General features: G+C 41.7%; 1 protein-coding gene across 49 annotated transcripts in view; it reads left to right on the forward strand.

The window, feature by feature from the left end:
- Positions 1-18,913, forward strand: part of LOC110498015 (protein-methionine sulfoxide oxidase mical3a) — a 146,324-nt gene that overhangs the window by 21,852 nt on the left and 105,559 nt on the right. For 37 of the 49 annotated variants that reach the window (XM_090210343.1, XM_090210309.1, XM_090210330.1 and 34 more), the window contains exon 1: positions 12,471-12,717. The gene's annotated coding sequence lies outside the window, so the exon portion shown is untranslated. Of the gene's footprint in view, positions 1-5,401; positions 5,682-12,210; positions 12,718-18,913 lie in introns of those variants that run through there. The other 12 variants (XM_090210297.1, XM_090210352.1, XM_090210504.1 and 9 more) reach the window with 2 other exon arrangements.

Consider the following 18,913-nt stretch of genomic DNA (forward strand, 5'->3'; position numbering starts at 1 on the left):
TTGTGCCTTCTCAGTCTAATGAGCATTAAGAGGTCACGGCCAGGATGACCCAAAACTCCTTGTCACTGATTCAGACTGTTTGGCAATTACATCTACATCAGATTTTTTATTTATTTGTTTTTTAGTGTGTGTGTGTGTGCGTGTGCGTGTGCACCTGTGCCCCACTAAGTAACACATAGTGACTGCAGCAGGACCCTTGTTCTCCACTCTGCAGTGAACAGTCCCAGCAGCAGGCCTGTGCAGTGTGCTCTCCATGCTCAGTGGCCCGTGACAGAGCTCCTGATGACTTGCCCATGATGAGCATGCCCATTAGTATCACTGCTGTTATTATCACACCAGCCCTTTATGACGCTCCAGCCTGGTCGCCCAGAGAGGGGCATGGCCATGTACATCAGACATGACAGACAGGGAGTGCAGCCATTAACTAACAAGCTAAGCCAGGCAGTGTCTCCCTATAGTTCCTATGTGGCCTGCAAATCCCCCACAGAATACAACACTCTGGAGGCCCATTGTAGCACAGGTTCTGGGGTAACACAGGGTCTCACAGCATATTGTCACACCGTTGCATTCCTGATCTGTCAGAGCTGGCTTAAACATGTATTAGTCAGACCTCTGTAAATACACAGTAGTGAGGATAGCCTGGTTGTGTTGCTCTGAGGCAAGGCTGCATGGTATCATACTGTGTGAGGGCCTCAACGGCGGTTGTGTGTTCATGTGTATTTGTGTGTGTGTGTGTGTGTGTGTGTTCTATTCCAATCTGCTTTTCATTGGACAATTAGATCCCTTTGGCTGTAATGATGTTCACGCTATAGCTTGTTTCCTCTCATAACTTTGGGGATACGTAAGGGGTTCAATCATGATCTGTTGTTTATAGAGCACTAGTTGTTTTAAACAAGATACAGTACTAAACTTCTGCCATTGATGAGTTGTACTGTTGTGCTGCCAAATATAGATTTCATTGACCACTCTTTCCTAGTTATTGTATGTTTTGCTTATCCATCATCTACTGTAAACAAACATACCTCTCATTCTTCAGTTCTTTAAATAGAGCAATACAATTAGCTGAATGGGCAATAATGTAATACAGATCTTCTTTATTAGTACAATTCCTGCTTTACTTTCTGTCCTCCAGTCATTCATTTGAATGGGGATTCCTGTTCTAGTCATTCTATTTCTATGAGTAGTGGATCCAATGCGTCATAAATCATGCCATCTTACATAAAGGTGTCAGAAACCCATGCAGCGATTAGGACAGAGAGGCATCTTGGGACTAACTGCTTCTTCATGTCTCTTACAACTCAAGAGTTCTCAATAGCAGTTTCACACTTGTTGCTCACTTTGATTTAATTCATGCAGAATGCTGGGTGCTCCACCCTGATTCCTGTACTGGATGATCCAGTGGAGTGCTAAAAGAGATGTCAGGAGAGCTTTGTGTAGTGAGAGGCCTTTCCTCTACACCAGTGGTTCTCAATCCTGGTCTTGGGGACACAACATTTTAGTTTTTGCCCTAACACAACATACCTGAAGCAAATAATCAAAGCCTGAAGATGAGTTTATGATTTGAATCAGATGTGTAGTGCTAGGGCAAAAACAAACATGTGTACCCCTTTGGGTCCCCAGGACCAGGATTGAGAACCACTGATCTTCACGCTTCAGATCCTTGGTGATGATATAGACTACACACACACACACATGCACGCACGCACGCACGCACGCACGCACGCACGCATGCACGCACACACACACACACACACACACACACACACAGACAGACCAGTGTAAAGCTTCTGTCAGATTTGTAGCAGTTGGAAATTAGATGAATTAAACTCTCTTTACACAGTTAAAAATGTATTGTAAGACTGGCGACTGGACATCTGTTCACAAAAGCAGCTCTGTTCAATTGTAATATAGTGAATATTGTTATTTTTCTCTCTAAACCACCACTTGATGCAATGCTTATTCAACACACAGTTTATGTGGATCATCCCTCTCCTCTGATTCTGTGATACAGCTGTTTGTTTTTCTGGCCCGTGGGAAGTCCGAGTGGCAGTCGAAGTGTGTGTGTGTGTGTGTGTGTGTGTGTGTGTGTGTGTGTGTGTGTGTGTGTGTGTGTGTAGGGCAGAAGGGAGTTGTAACAGAGATCCACACACACTGACATTTTTCCTTGAGAGCCTGAGTAGAATGTGAGCCCACTACCACCCACTCACACGTTAGAGTGGACATCAAAGCCCTACCTACTACCAATAATGTAAATCAATATGGCTGAGGAGGCAGGCCTGGCATCAAGGCTGGCTATGTCAAGGCTAGGTTTATCCACATACAATATATAAAAAGGATACTAGGCTCTCTGACAAAAAAATAATCTATCCAGATACAACCAAACGCTTTGCAGAACCTTGCAGAACCCATCATCCTAATAAATGCTTTGCAGAACCCATCTTCCTAATATTGAGTTGCACCGACGCCCTTTTGCCATCAGAACAGCCTCAGTTCATAGGGGCATGGACTCTACAAGGTGTTGAAAGCGTTCCACAGGGATGCTGGCCCATGTTGACTCCAATGCTTCCCACAGTTGTGTCAAGTTGGCTGGATGTCCTTTGGGTGGTGGAATATTCTTGATACACACGGGAAACTGTTAAGCGTGAAAGCAGGATGGACCAAGGGCTAAGTGCTTCGACAGCTGAGGCGATTGTCTAATGTTGGATGGTCTGTACAGTTCTAACATTACCTCTCTCTGTGACAACAAACTAGAACCTAACGCAAAGGCCTTCAATCTAAATGCAAAACAAGCGTTTATTTAGTGTGACAAATTATTCTAAAGAAACATCACATTGTAGAATATACTGTAGTAATGTTTCCTTAATCTTAAATTGAATTACACTTCCATATTGTTTGTCTGTCTGCCTTGGAGAAATGGACAGCCTTGTCCACAGACACAGTATGTTTTACTACTGGGGCCTAACAGTCTGCCCGCCTTGGAGAAATGGACAGCCTTGTCCACAGACACAGTATGTTTTCCTACTGGGGCCTAACAGTCTGCCTGCCTTGGAGAAATGGACAGCCTTGTCCACAGACACAGTATGTTTTACTACTGGGGCCTAACAGTCTGCCTGCCTTGGAGAAATGGACAGCCTTGTCCACAGACACAGTATGTTTTACTACTGGGGCCTAACAGTCTGCCTGCCTTGGAGAAATGGACAGCCTTGTCCACAGACACAGTATGTTTTACTACTGGGGCCTAACAGTCTGCCTGCCTTGGAGAAATGGACAGCCTTGTCCACAGACACAGTATGTTTTACTACTGGGGCCTAACAGTCTGCCTGCCTTGGAGAAATGGACAGCCTTGTCCACAGACACAGTATGTTTTACTACTGGGGCCTAACAGTCTGCCTGCCTTGGAGAAATGGACAGCCTTGTCCACAGACACAGTATGTTTTACTACTGGGGCCTATCAGTCTGCCTGCCTTGGAGAAATGGACAGCCTTGTCCACAGACACAGTATGTTTTACTACTGGGGCCTAACAGTCTGCCTGCCTTGGAGAAATGGACAGCCTTGTCCACAGACACAGTATGTTTTACTACTGGGGCCTAACAGTCTGCCTGCCTTGGAGAAATGGACAGCCTTGTCCACAGACACAGTATGTTTTACTACTGGGGCCTATCAGTCTGCCTGCCTTGCTACAGTACTGCATTAGAAGTCAAAAAGGGCTGCATAATACATAACTATGAAGTGCTACGTTTGAGCGACCTCTGATTGGCTGTGACGGTCACTGTCCCTACAAGACCCTAGCCAGATCCAGCCAATCAGGAGACTATGTTCACTCTGGTAAACACAGATCAGAGATAACCAGACAGTTAATGAATTGTTTACTGAAAACCCTGGGAAGTTTAGCTAAACCGTATTCTAGAGTACACTGTTGTTTTGTGTATGTCTGTGTGGAGTGATCCTGACGTTGAGAAAACTGTTTTATTTGTTGTTGTGGTTATCAAGCTTAATTGCAGCCAGAGCTGATGGATCTGGCAGTGAATCACTAACATATCTCCTTGTCTGTGGAGAATAGTAGAACCACATGTTGTTGACTAAATCTAATGATTATTATTATTTGCTTCGATTCAAAGCTTCAGAAAGGAATGTCATTGGTCCATTACAGTATTCCAGGTATACTGTAGGAACTAAAAACGGTATTGAATGTGTATTTTATTATGAAGAAATGCCTATGGATGCTCTGAGAGTAAGTATGTTCCTGGCAAAGACAACACAATGACCTTACCGATGTCCCAGAAACACTTCACATCTCCTCCCTGGCTTGGCAGACTGGACCAATCACAGACCATTATCTTTGCATCAGTGTCTGTGGTCTGGTTCATTCAGGGTGTATCCTGGACCGCTATCACAGTTTACATATGTCATCATTTGGAGGGACAGTGAAATAGACAGAGAGCCCCTCTTTCCAGATGGAGTGTAAAGTACTCTCAACAACTCTTTCCAAATGATTTTGTTGCTGCCATGAACAGTGGAATGAACGTTCTTTCCCAGCTTCCCAGCCACTAGCTAACTGTGCTCCAGTTGCTAGCTGCGCTTGGTCCAAGCCTCAAGATCAATTTTCTTGACTGTAAAATGGCTGAAAATGTAAAGCAGGTTGTTATCATTATGTAATCATGGCACTTATGCGGATCCAGCAGCCTGCCCTATGACGGTCTCTCGGGTTTCTTGCTTGCATCCCTCTTTAACTGCGACTCTGGCAAGTTTATTTTTATGATAAAAGTAAGTGTGCAGTAATCTGTTCATTCAGGAAATTAATCTCGACCACGTATTGTTAGATATGGTTTATCAGCGAATGCAAGGACAATCAATGCTGTTTTACCCTACTGCGAACAGAGGTATTGGTCTGTGCTACAGAGTGTATAGACTCAATGAGTTCTGTAATAGGTGAGACCTGTCAAATTAATATTATAATATGCATTGTCAGGGTGTGTATGTGCTTGAGCATGTGATGTATTGTTTATCATTCACAGACAGGTATCTAATGTGCATTGTTCAAGTGTTTGCATTTGCACGCAGCGTAGAATATCACACATAGCTTTGAATGAAACAACAGCAGTGCATCTGTCTGGTTTCTCAAGCGATCTATATATAGCCTCTCTCCCAGTAAGCCTGTTTAAGGTATGCTGGTCAAGCTCCCATATATGGGACAAGTGGTATGTCTTATTGAACATGTGTTATTTCTGTACCCTGCCAGCTTGGAGCACTGGGGGTACATTTTGTGCCCAGCTCAGTAGTAGTAGACAGACAGACAGATACTTCTCAGATCTGTCAGTCAAGTCCTCCCTGTTGCCTTGGTGCATTAGCTCCAATTACCCCACCCCTCCTCAAGACTTCCCATTGTGTGTTTCTTTACAGGCGGCCCGGGAGCCCCCCCTTTGTGAGCCAGTGGGTGTGTGACGTTACCGCTGAGAGGAGGGGCCCTATCCCCTGTCTGGCCAATCCTCAAACTCGGCGACTAGGTCACATAAGAATCCCCCCTTTCAGGTTGCCATGGTAACGTGCACTGGACCAGGCAGCATCTTGCTGTGGTGAGAAGGGAAGACAAGAAAGGAGAGATAGAGGGAGGGAGAGAACGAGAACAAACCACAGACAGAGGAATCACCTAAGCTCTTCAGCTGCTGCGCCTCTTCCCTCTGTAAGTACTGTCACCACTCTCTCCTACACATCCAGCACACTGAATTCATATTTGCTGCATGACTGATATTGTGAGTTTATCATTAGCAATGTCATACCTGGTAGATGCCTTTGAAGATTGCAGGGATGACATTGTGCATGTTTCCTTTGTTACATGTGGAATGTGTGTAGAGCTGTCTACCTTACGCGAGTCATTTGTTTGCAGGAGTCAGTGAGATCTCACAGTTGTTCTGTGTCTGTAATTTACAGATCTTCAGAAGGAAAGAGATGTCGTAATAAAAAAAAAAAAAAGGGGTGGTTTGGTTCGATTGAAATTAGAGACAGTTAAATAATGTCACCTGCAGAGATCTGGATGGATCCCTCTCTGATGTTTCTTAATGACTGTTATCCTCACAGTAGGTTGTGAAACTCCTCTTTTCTATGAGCTCTCTTTATTAGCTCCTCGCCCAGCAAGGTTTCTCCCTCTGTCTCAAGTCAATTGGAGTCAGTCGATATCCTCGGGCCCCCTGTGGTTAGTTTAATTAGCAAACCCCTGCAAATACAACTAGGGCAACCTGTTCCGACAGGATGTGGAATGTCCTTGGAGGGAGAATGGAGACAATTATGTTATCCTTCCCTATGGGAAGCACTACAGGTTTCTTCAAAGTCAAGCGGTTGTTGTCGTGCCTGAATGTATTTTTGGTCCTATGGAGTGACCTTGTCTTGTGCTGTGATGTGACAGGTGTGGTGTGGTAATTTTGTCATTATGCAATCAGTATTTAACCTAAGATATGTGAGAGCAGCAATTTGAAATGTTGTGAACCCTTGCCAATCAATATGATGTTGTAGGGTTGTTTCATAACATTACATAGCAAAACATTAATGTCGTAAAAGATCATTATTGCGTTATTATGCAGCGAACAAGTAATCTACACACTACGGTACAGTAATTTCATTTATTGGACAGCAGGATTTTTCATAGAAGCTGGTTTCTCCTTTCTATCACAGCTCTGTAAATAGGAACTAATGTAATCAGGAAGATCAGAGTTGTATGTTTACTTGACTTTACATTACTGAACTGGCTACTATTTTTAGCTGGACTGAGAGTCCGTGTGTGAGTTTTTGTAGACCCAGGAGCCCATGTGCCTGCCATTGTACTGTAGGCCTAACTAAACCTCTATTAGATCATCTGCATGATAAGAAATTGATGGAGGCAGCAGTGTGTGGGATCAGGGCTCTAAAGTGTGACGAAATATTTTGTTGTGCGACCACAAGTTTTATTTTGAGAGCAGTGTGTGACTATGAAAAAATCTTCCAGAATTTGTTGTAATGATAAGGCTTCGCGCTGTACGGTTCTTTCCGAGTGCTCTAAAGAAACAGACGAGTTCAGATTCGATAGCGCCATGGTTGCACCTTTACTACAACGAAAATGGATTGCTTCTACCCCAACCAGTTCAAAAGATCTGGAACTGACACATTAAAGGACTACATTTGTATCATACATGTGGTGGTCCGTTCTACAACTACTTGCACGTCGTTAACCATTTGTTTACACTTTGTTCAGTTGTTACCTCATTGGCTGACAACCTGGTAACGTTACCAGTATATCCAAACGTTTGGGGGCACACAAAGAAAGGAAAGGGGCTAGCTTCTTCAGGGGATAAATGATCATAGCAATGAATGAATGACCGATCTCTTGCATGTCGTCATCGCAAGAACGTTTTTAAAGACAGTGTACAATTTCAACGTAATGCATCCCAATAGAAAGGTGTATTTGCAGACCGCAATTAGGGGCCTTTTCTGATATAGGCGTTTCTTTATATCAAGTTACACCCATTGATGCTCGTCATTGGTCGTGGCTGTTTCTTTCGCATGAAGGACAACAGTTGTGAACCAACTGGAGCATTGTAGCTAAACCTAACCCTAACAGCTAATTATGCTTGTCCGAACATGTGGTCGGAGGCGCCATATGGATGGTGTGACGCAATTGCTGAGGCACGCAGAGGCCCAATTGAGCTCTTTTGCACGCCCCTCAACTTGTGTAACAATGCGGATGGCTCTGTATAGCTCTGCAGTGACATGATTGGTTGACGGTAGGGCGGGAGGTCCTGTATAAATACAAACTCACTTCCTTGACAACTTCCTTCACAACAGCTCTGTGCTGTTCAGCGATGCCCTGAAAGGCGCTACATGGTCAATCTGACGTCTGCATTGGCGGTGCAGCAGAGAAGCCCAGTAGGAAATTGGTGCTTTTACACAATGCAGAAACCTAATATTCCACAAATAACGTTGTTATTTCAATGACAGGTATTCATATCAACATTTTAACTTGTATAATAAACGTATACAGTGTTAGCTTAGTACATATTAGTTTCTAGGGCACAAAATAAGCTAGAATTCATATAGGTCGTATCTCTATCAATTTTAAAAATCGTATTTTCTGACACTCTAAATTTCATTTGGTACTCTTTAACTTGAAGTTGCAAGCACCAGTGCTACCAATGAAAATGTCTAATGTAGAGCCCTGTGTGTGATATCATTTTGCTTTTGTAAGAGGCATTTTTCTTCATGCTTTTTCCTGTGGATTTGACATTTTTTGACTCTGAAATGTTTTTTATTTTTAGTGCTTTACTTGTGAGGTGACAGTTTTATCACTTTGGGCGGTGGTTGTCAGATACCATAGGCATTTAGTGTATTATAACATAGTTACCTGGTCATATATCTTTTCTCTCTTACTAGATAAAGGCAGACACTCTCCTGTCACCTCCTATCATTAGACACAGTGGACAGCCAAGCTGACTTCAATGTACAGGACAGATAGATAAAGGTTCTCTATCTCTGCCACTGAAATTGATACAGCACGAACTTCAACTTGAAATGTTGACTCGACGCTACGTGGCATGTGTGTGAGAGGCTAATTTGTAATTACCTTGCCACCAACCCGGTGGCTTTCTTATGGTATTGACATTGTTATCTATTATATCAGTGGACAGCTGATGTAAGAAATGTGTTAAGCTGAAAATATGGCCCTGGCTTTAAATTCTTATAACCAATTACAAATTAGCCTCTCACACACATGCCACGTAGCGTCGAGTCAACATTTCAAGTGTCTGCCTTTCTGGGACATAGAGAGAGAGCAGTCAGAGTCTCTAATGTGCAGAAAGCTGATAGTGGGTTTGTGTGTGTGTTTGAATTTGTGTGTGTGTGTATTCATGTGTGTGTGTTACAATGTCGCCTCCTGCCAGCATAATAATACACTCCGGTTTGCACACAATCCCCCTGAACACTCATGTTAGAACAGATAAGGGCCTATTTTTGACACATTTATCTGGGCTTTATCTCAACAAGTCACATCGTAGAGCGGTTGCTGTGTTCTGATCCTCCCTGTCCTTTGTGAACATTTGTACATTTGTAACCAAAGTCACTGATACAGAAGTGTTTCTTATTAAGGGGCAGCCAGCATGAATGTTTATTTTGATTGCCTATTTTCTGCATAAGTCCCATCAGGTAGCCTGATTTCAAATTAAATTAAATTATATTGGTCGCAGACACATATTTAACAGATGTTATCAAAGATTTTTAGAACTAACCCAAGATAGACCACAGCCTGTCGTTTCCAATGGGAGCAGATTATTCATAGTGGGCAGAACAAGCAAGGATGTGGGCAGAACTAAGCAGGAGCTAGCGAGAGCCTATTGGCGCGTTCTAGTAAATATTTGCATATTTCTGTTAGGGAACGCCTACTCTGTGAAGTGCTCGTGTGCAATAACTACATTTGCCATTGCACTCCTAAACAATGCCATTTTTTTAAACTGGCAAAGGGTAAAGTCTATAAAACTTAGTCCACTATGTTCATAACATAGTCTGGTTTTGGAAACAGAAAACTCTATTGAGATCGAATGTTTCATCAATCAGAAAATTAGCAGAATGTCGGCCAAAATCCATCTCGCTCCATCTTCTCCCGCTGCTGGCCACTGGGCTTCCTCTCACCACCATATTTGGTAATGAGTGGAAATGCCACCCGGATTATAGATCCAACAAAACAGTGCAGTATACCTAACAATACACACAATACACACAAATCAAAACAATTTTAAGAAAGAAATAAAGAAATATCAGAACAAGCAATGTTATATATATATATATATATACACCCTTTACCCTTATATATATATATATATATATATATATATATATATATATATATGCAGTACCAGTCAATAGTTTGAACACACCTACTCATTCAAGGGTTTTTCTGGTCTAATGTCCATTGCTCATGTTTCTGGGCCTAAGCAAGTCTCTTCTTCTTATTGGTGTCCTTTAGTAGTGGTTTATTTGCAATTTGACCATGAAGGCCTGATGCAGTTAACTCTAATGAGCTTGTCCTCTGCAGTAGAGGTAACGCTGGGTCTTCCTTTCTTGTCGCGCCCCTCATTAGAGCCAGTTTCATCATAGCACTTGATGGTTTTTGCAACTGCAGTTGAAGAAACTTTCAAAATTCTTGAAATGTTCCTTATTGACTGACCTTCATGTCTTAAAGTAATGATGAACTGTCATTTCTCTTTGCTTATTTGAGCTGTTCTTGCCATAATATGGACTTGGTCTTTTACCAAATAGGGCTATCTATTGTATACCACCCCTACCTTGCCACAACACAACTGATTGGCTCAAACGCATTAAGAAGGAAATAAATTCCACAAATTAACTTTTAACAAGGCACACCTGTTAATTGAAATGCATTCCAGGTGACTACCTCATGAAACTGTTTGAGAGAATGCCACAAGTGTGCAAAGCTGTCATCAAGGCAAAGGGTGGATACTTTGAAGAATCTATTATTATATTAAATATATTTAGATTTGTTTAGCACTTTTTTGCTTACTACATGATGCCATATGTGTTATTTCACAGTTTCGATGTCTTCACTATTATTCTATTCTGGAATGAGTAGGTGTGTCCAAACGTTTGACTAGTACTGTGTATGCGTGTGTGTACATAATAGTGTGTATAGACAGTTTATGAATAGGAAAGGTGTGTACAGCAGAAGTTATACATGAGCCTTGACTAGAATACAGTATATACATACGAAGTGGGTAAAACAGTATGTAAACATTATTAAAGTGACCAGTGTTCAATGACTATGTACTGTATATAGGGCAGCAGCCTTTAAAGTTCAGGGCATGGTACTGGGCGAAGGCCGGCTAGTGGTGACGATTTAACAGTGATGGCCTGGAGATATATGTATATATATATATATATATATATATATATATATATATATATATATATATATATATATATATATATATATATATATATATATATATATATATATATATATATATATAAGCTGTTTTTCACTCTTTTGGTCCCAGCTTTGATTCACCTGTTCTGTCTCTGCCTTCTAGAAGGTGATGATCTTCTTGGCCTTCCTGTGACACTGGGTGTTGTAGATGTCCTGGAGGGCAGGCAGTGTGCCCCCAGTGATGCATTGGGCTGACCGCACCATCCTCTGGACAGCCATGCGGTTGCAGATGGTACAATTGCCCCACCAGGCGGTGATATAGCCAGACAGGATGTTCTTAATGGTGCACCTGTAGAGGTTTGTGAGGGTCTTGGCGACCATGCCGAATTCCTTCAGCCTCTTATTATTGTCACCTTGTCTAGCATCAGTATGGCATTGTCCTTTCCCTTAGTAGCTGGCTATTTGACCTAGATAGTTTGTCTGTATGCATTGCTATGTAGGCTACGTGGTCATTTTTAAATTGATGTAGTTCTGTCCTTGAGCTCTTCTTGTCTATTAATGTTCTCTGTTATGACATGTTTCATGTTTTCTGTGGACCCCAGGAAGAGTAGCTGCTGCTTTCACAATAGCTAATGGGCATCCTAATAAATGACCAAAACACCAATGCCAACAGTCACAACACTTTAATGTTATTAGTACAAGAGGCAATGTAAGTTTATGGTGGTCTCATGGAGGTCAATTGTTCTGATGATCTTTAGGGTAATGCCCCTCTGATGTGTTTGTTCTGGCAGGGCAAGGCAGGATCCTTGACAACATATTTAATTTGCTGGATGCTTGATGCAGAATGTAACAGTGAAAATGTTGTCGGTAAAGTCTCTCTCTGCTCTGGGCATTTTCATGTGATATCTTGCCATACTGTATGAAAGTGATCAAGTGGAAAACCTATCATGTTCTCAAAATGTAATCTCGGTTTGATGAAAGGTATTGCATTCGCTCAGCCTTTTCTCATCTACAGTTTAAACTTCACAGTTTGACAAGCTCGCCCTGCCCACATACGTTAGACTCTAGACTAGGTGACAATAACAATTTGTTGGAGCACCTACGTGCACACACACACACACACACACACACACACACACACACACACACACACACACACACACACACACACACACACACACACACACACATAGTAGGGCGACATCGCAGGTATCGCTGTCTCGACGTACCTTATATCACACAGATTTGAGGAAAAAAATACACAAGACTTTGCTGCCCCTACCGAAGTTTTTGGTCTATTGACAGCCTCACACTCCAGCTTCACGTTCGATGAAACCAATCAGATTAAACTGAGTTAAAGCATGTCTCACTTTGAACAGTTGAGGGGGGTTTCTCATTGCAGTTCTCTGAACATTTAGAGTTGTATCACAACATGTAAACACTTTTCTTTGATTAAAACAATCTAGTTTTTATATATAGTGGTTTAATTTCTGTCATTTTTGCGAAAAATGTTGACTATGAAAGCTTCTATTATCGAAGGTTTATGTCCCCCCTCTACAACATCGTGATGCGCTCTCCCGCACCCTCTGTCCGTTTTCAAGTTGCGCCTTCTCCCAGTATAGTTGAATGTGCCAAACAAACTATAGATTACACACACATACATTACCAGGCGGAATATAGAAACGGCAATAATAACCGAAATGGGATAAATCTTCCGGATATACGACAGGATTGTATAAACATATGGATCAAAGCTAAGAAGAGGTGCATTCGCGGATCGTTTGTAAGAGTGTCCATTTTCTAAGATTCTAGCTAGGTAAGTGGGTTACTACTGCACATTTCAGAATGCCACGCGTTGGTGATTTTATTTTTGGAATTAACTCTTTCACATACGTTACCTTTTTTTTCGAAGTGCTTCTCCTCTATATTGATGTGCATTCGGCTCCAAAATATAATTTTCACTCGTTGTTTACATTGGCAGTTGAATATGCGTGTTGGTTTGCAACATTGTAACACATGAATGAGTTAAATTGTATACATTTTTATTCATTATGCATGCATTATGACGTTTCACAGACTGCAAGTTATTAACATTTCACCCAGGTTGTTACATTGTCTCATTTTGCATGAAGCATTCTTTGTTACAGAAGAGATTAGGTTGCCCTTTCATTACATTGGGCATGATAATTATTGGTCCCATGTTTTCTCATATTGCTAACTGGTAGACATTATAAAGTGTAGATTAAGATATGTATATGCTATAAGTGGGCTAATGACCGTGACATCTGTCCTCCAGTAGCGGTGCGTTGGTAAAATCACCGGGATAGCCAACCCCAAATAAAAGCCACATTACAACCTATGGGTTGTGATAATTGCATTGTTTGTTCTATAACCTGTTAGTTAATATGCCTTGACACCGTGATATATAGGCAGTGGTGGTTCTAGCTTGTATGGCTCCCTGGGCGACCTCCCCTCCCCTCCAACCAACAAAAACAAACACCATTCTGCAATAACTGTACATTTTATTCAGACATTTGGAACAACACAAATAAATAATCATAACATTTAAAACTATAGAAATTAGAGTTCGACCAATTTAATCAGCATGGCCGATTTCAAATTAGGGCCAATTTCAAGTTTTCATAACAATCGGTATTCAGCATTTTTGGACTCCGATTACATTGCATTCCACAAGGAAACTGCATGGCAGGCTGACCACCTGTTACGCGAGCGCATCAAGGAGCCAAGGTAAGTTGCTAGGTAGCATTAAACTTATCTTATAAAAAAAACAATCAATCTTCACATAATCACTAGTAATCAACACATGGTTGATGATATTACTAGGTTAACCAGCTTGTCCTGCGTTGCATATAATCAATGCGGTGCTTGTTAATTTGTCATCGAATCACAGCCTACTTGCCAAATGGGGGATGATTTAGCAACAAAAAAAAGCACAAATGTACCTAACCATAAACATCAATGACTTTCTTAAAATCAATACACAGAAGTATCTTTTTTTAAACCTGCATATTTAGTTAAAAGAAATTATTGTTAGCAGGCAATATTAACTAGGGAATTGTGTCACTTTTCTTGCGTTCATTGCACGCAGAGTCAGAGTACATGCAACAGTTGGCTGCCTGGCTCGTTGCAAACTAATTTGCCAGAATTGTACATAATTATGACAATACATTGAATGTTGTGCAATGTAAGACGTAGGGTTGCCACCCGCTCGATAAAATACGGAACGGTTCCGTATTTCACTGAAAGAATAAACGTTTTGTTTTCGAAATGATAGTTTCTGGATTTGACCATATTAATGACCTAAGGCTTGTATTTCTGTGTTTATTATAATTAAGTCTATGACTTGATAGAGCAGTCTGACTGAGCGGTGGTAGGCGGCAGCAGGCTTGTAAGCATTCATTCAAACAGCACTTTCCTGCGTTTGCCAGCAGCTCTTAGCAATGCTTGAAGCACAGCGCTGTTTATGACTTCAAGCCTCTATCAACTCCTGAGATTAGACTGGCAATACTAAAGTGCCTATTAGAACATCCAATAGTCAAAGTTATATGAATACAAATGGTATAGAGAGAAATAGTCAACACGTCATAATTCCTATAATAACTACAACCTAAAACTTCTTAACTGGAAATATTGAACCACCAAATTTCATATGTTTTCCTGTTCTGAGCAAGGAACTTAAACTTGAACTGTTTTACATGGCACATATTGCACTTTTACTTTCTTCTCCAACACTGTGTTTTTGCATTATTTAAACCAAATTGTGCATGTTTCATTATTTGAAGAGCACAGGGCGCCTGTGGCGAATTTGCCAATCTTGGTGTTCTCTGGCAAATGCCAAACGTGCTGCACGGTGTTGGGCTGTAAGCACAAGCCCCACCTGTGGACGTCGGGCCCTCATACCACCCTGCATGGAGCCTGTTTCGGACCGTTTGAGCAGACACATGCACATTTGTGGCCTGCTGGAGGTCATTTTGCAGGGCTCTGGCAGTGCTCCTCCTGCTCCTCCTTGCACAAAGGCGGAGGTAGCGGTCCTGCTGCTGGGTTGTTGCCCTCCTACGGCCTCCTCCACATCTCCTGATGTACTGGCCTGTCTCCTGGTGTCTCCTGGTGTGGGTTGTAGACTCCGTCTCATGCTACCACTAGAGTGAAAGCACCGCCAGCATTCAAAAGTGACCAAAACATCAGCCAGGAAGCATAGGAACTGAGAAGTGGTCTGTGGTCACCATCTGCAGAACCACTCCTTTATTGGGGGTGTCTTGCTAATTGCCTATAATTTCCACCTGTTGTCTATTCCATTTGCACAACAGCATGTGAAATTTAGTGTCAATCAGTGTTGCTTCCTAAGTGGACAATTTGATTTCACAGAAGTGTGATTGACTTGGAGTTACATTGTGTTGTTTAAGTGTTCCCTTTATTTTTTTGAGCAGTGTATATATATATATATATATATCTCGGCTGATTTTAATTGGTATCGGCTTTTTTTTGGCCCTCCAATAATCGCTGTCGCCGTTGAAAAATCATAATCGGTTGACCTCTTAATATATAAAAAATATATACAAAAATAAGACATTTCAAAAGTAGCAACAAAGACAAATAGAAACACATTTGTGTTGATTTGGCACTCGAACATCAATACATCCCCCATCCCCCAACACTGTCAGCCAAGAGCCAAGACTACATTCCCCATCCCCCAACACTGTCAACCAAGAGTCAAGACTACATTCCCCATCCCCCAACACTGTCAACCAAGAGTCAAGACTAAACCAATTCACCTTGGTGGTGTGCAGACTGGTTTTATATTATCTAGACAATTTTGCAAAAAAACAGAAAAAAATGCAACAATATATCTGAAACGATATATTCATAGTATTATGAATGAATTGTGGTTTATTTGGTAGCATTTCATAGTGTGACAGATTTGACTAATTGTGTTAGTACTGTACAAAGTTAGAGGTGCGCTATTTGATAGACTAGCCGCTCCCCTTACCTCGGGCTTCTAGTGGGGAGACCTGAGGTCAACCTACCACCGCCCCCCTCCCCATCTCGTACTTCTGAGTGGGAGACCTTCCCAGGCAGTAGGCTGTCTAGCTCACAAAAATTCAATCACACATTTGTTTCGTTACAAATCCGGTGAATTCCACAAAACATATTCCATGTAACAAACAGTGACCTGGTCAAGCAAGGTAATGTTTCTGACATTTTCTGACTGCTTAACAACTATTGATTTAGAACCATGGAGACGCACACACACTTCCGGTAACGACAGAGATGGCCGCCTCGCTTCGCGTTCCTAGGAAACTATGCAGTATTTTTTTTTTTTTACGTGTTATTTCTTACATTGGTACCCCAGGTAATCTTAGGTTTTATTACATATAGTCGGGAGGAACTACTGGATATAAGAGCAACGTCAACTCGCCATCATTACGACCAGGAATACGACTTTCCCGAAGCGGATCCTCTGTTTCGCCCAGGACAATGGATTGGATCCACGCCGTAAAAGGGGCAGACGAAGCGGTCTTCTGGTCAGGCTCCAGGACGGGAGGGAAACTGACTGCAAAGCACTTAAGTCCTTAGGCAACATGAATGGGAAATATTGCACAATGAATGGGAAATATTGCACAATGACAACAAAATAACCTCAATCTATGTTTGACTATTATGTTACAATGTACTATAAAGATAATCTGCTTTTGTTGCCTATGTGCACTTGTCAAACCACATTTGACTCTCGTTTGCCATTTTAGGGGGGGTCACTGTCTTGCATTGATCTTTGTTGATTGACTGTACACTGATGCCAACAACACTAGTCTAATGTACTTAACATTTTCATCTGACCCAGATTTGACCATTCATCAGCACGTACGCAAAGGTCAGTCTGTGGCTAAGTGACACATTTCCTCTGGACAAATGGGCTCTTACTCTCTCTTAGCGGAGTAATCCAGTGCATTTAGCCTACATCATTGAATTTGATTATGGATTCCATGTGTTGCATTTTGCCAGGCCCTCTGTGTACTGTATGCTCTGGTGATCCTAGATAAGAGCAAAGGTCTGGCCTCAGTGTGCATAGTAATGTGGATTTTGATATAATGCTAGCAGTGGTGTCTGGGTTAATGCACCTAACCCAGGCTCCTCTGATCTGTGCTACTGCAGATCTGCATTACCTTTACGTAAAGACTGTGATTAGGGTTGGGTGCTATCCAGATTTTCATATTGCCGTACCGTCCTTCTCTCACCCGGAATTTACGGTTTTACAAGTTTAGTACACAAGGGTGTGCCAAAAAAACAAAAAGCCCATTGGGTGTTTATTACCAGAATGCTGACAAAATACCTGCAATCCAGCTCATAAAGGTATACATGTATAGGTAGGAGCTACCGACTGTCATTTTTGGTAAGTCTGGACATTTTGCAAGCAAATGTGAATGAGAGATGTACAAATGAACACAGTTTTGATACATGCAGTACTGGCTCTCCAGCAGTATGTCTACAAGCTGTGTCTGTGTGGAGTCTGGAGTAGAGGTCGATCGATTATGACTTTTCAACGCCGATACCAATACCGATTTATTGGAGGACAAAAAAAAGGCCGATACCGATTAATCGGCCGATTTTTAAATAAATAATGAAACATGTTCAATTTGGTTTAAATAATGCAAAAACAAAGTGTTGGAGAAGAAAGTAAAAGTGCAATATGTGCCATGTAAGAAAGCTAACGTTTAAGTTACTTGCTCAGAACATGAGAACATATGAAAGCTGGTGGTTCCTTTTAACATGAGTCTTCAATATTCCAAGATAAGAAGTTTTAGGTTGTAGTTATTATAGGAATTTTAGGACTATTTCTCTCTATACCATTTGTATTTCATATACCTTTGACTATTGGATGTTCTTATAGGCACTTTAGTATTGCCAGTGTAACAGTATAGCTTCCGTACCTCTCGCTCCTACCTGGGCTCGAACCAGGGACACAACGACAACAGCCATCCTCGAAGCAGCGTTACCCATGCAGAGCAAGGGGAACAACCACTCAAAGTCTCAGAGCGAGTGACATTTGAAACGCTATTAGCGCACACCCCGCTAACTAGCTAGCCATTTCACATCACATCGTTACACCAGCCTCATCTCGGGAGTTGATAGGCTTGAATTCATAAACAGCAGAGCTGCTGGCAAAACGCACAAAAGTGCTGTTTGAATGAATGCTTATGAGCCTGCTGCTGCCTACCATCGCTCAGTCCGACTGCTCTATCAAATCATATCCTTAATTATAACATAACCCACAGAAATACGAGCCTTAGGTCATTAATATGGTAGAATCCGGAAACTATCATCTCGAAAACAAGACGTTTATTCTATCAGTGAAATACGGAACTGTTCCGTATTTTATCTAACGGGTGGTATCCATTGGTCTAAATATTCCTGTTACATTGTACAACCTTCAATGTTATGTCATAATTACGTAAAATTCTGTCAAATTAGTTCGCAATGAGCCAGGCGGCCCAAACTGTTGCATATACCCTGACTCTGCATGCAATGAACGCAGGAGAAGTGACACTTTCACCTGGTTAATATTGCCTGCTAACCTGGATTTCTTTTAGCTAAATATGCAGGTTTAAAAATGTATACTTCTGTGTATTGATTTTAAGAAAGGCATTGATGTTTATGGTTAGGAACACGTTGGAGCAACAGTCCTTTTTCGCAAATGCGCACTGCATCGATTATATGCAACGCAGGACATGCTAGATAAACTAGTAATATCATCAACCATGTGTAGTTATAACTAGTGATTATGATTGATTAAGTTTAATGCTAGCTAGCAACTTACCTTGGCTTCTTACTGCATTCACGTAACAGGCGGGCTTGTTCTGCCCCTGAACGAGGCAGTTAACCCACCGTTCCTAGGCCGTCATTGAAAATAAGAACAAATTCTTAACTTCATATGGCTGCAGGGGCAGTATTGAGTAGCTTGGATGAAAAGGTGCCCATTGTAAACGGCCAGCTCC

Source organism: Oncorhynchus mykiss, chromosome 2 (genome assembly GCF_057628025.1).
Source record: "Oncorhynchus mykiss isolate SJ-2025 chromosome 2, ASM5762802v1, whole genome shotgun sequence".
NCBI classification, from domain to species: domain Eukaryota; kingdom Metazoa; phylum Chordata; class Actinopteri; order Salmoniformes; family Salmonidae; genus Oncorhynchus; species Oncorhynchus mykiss.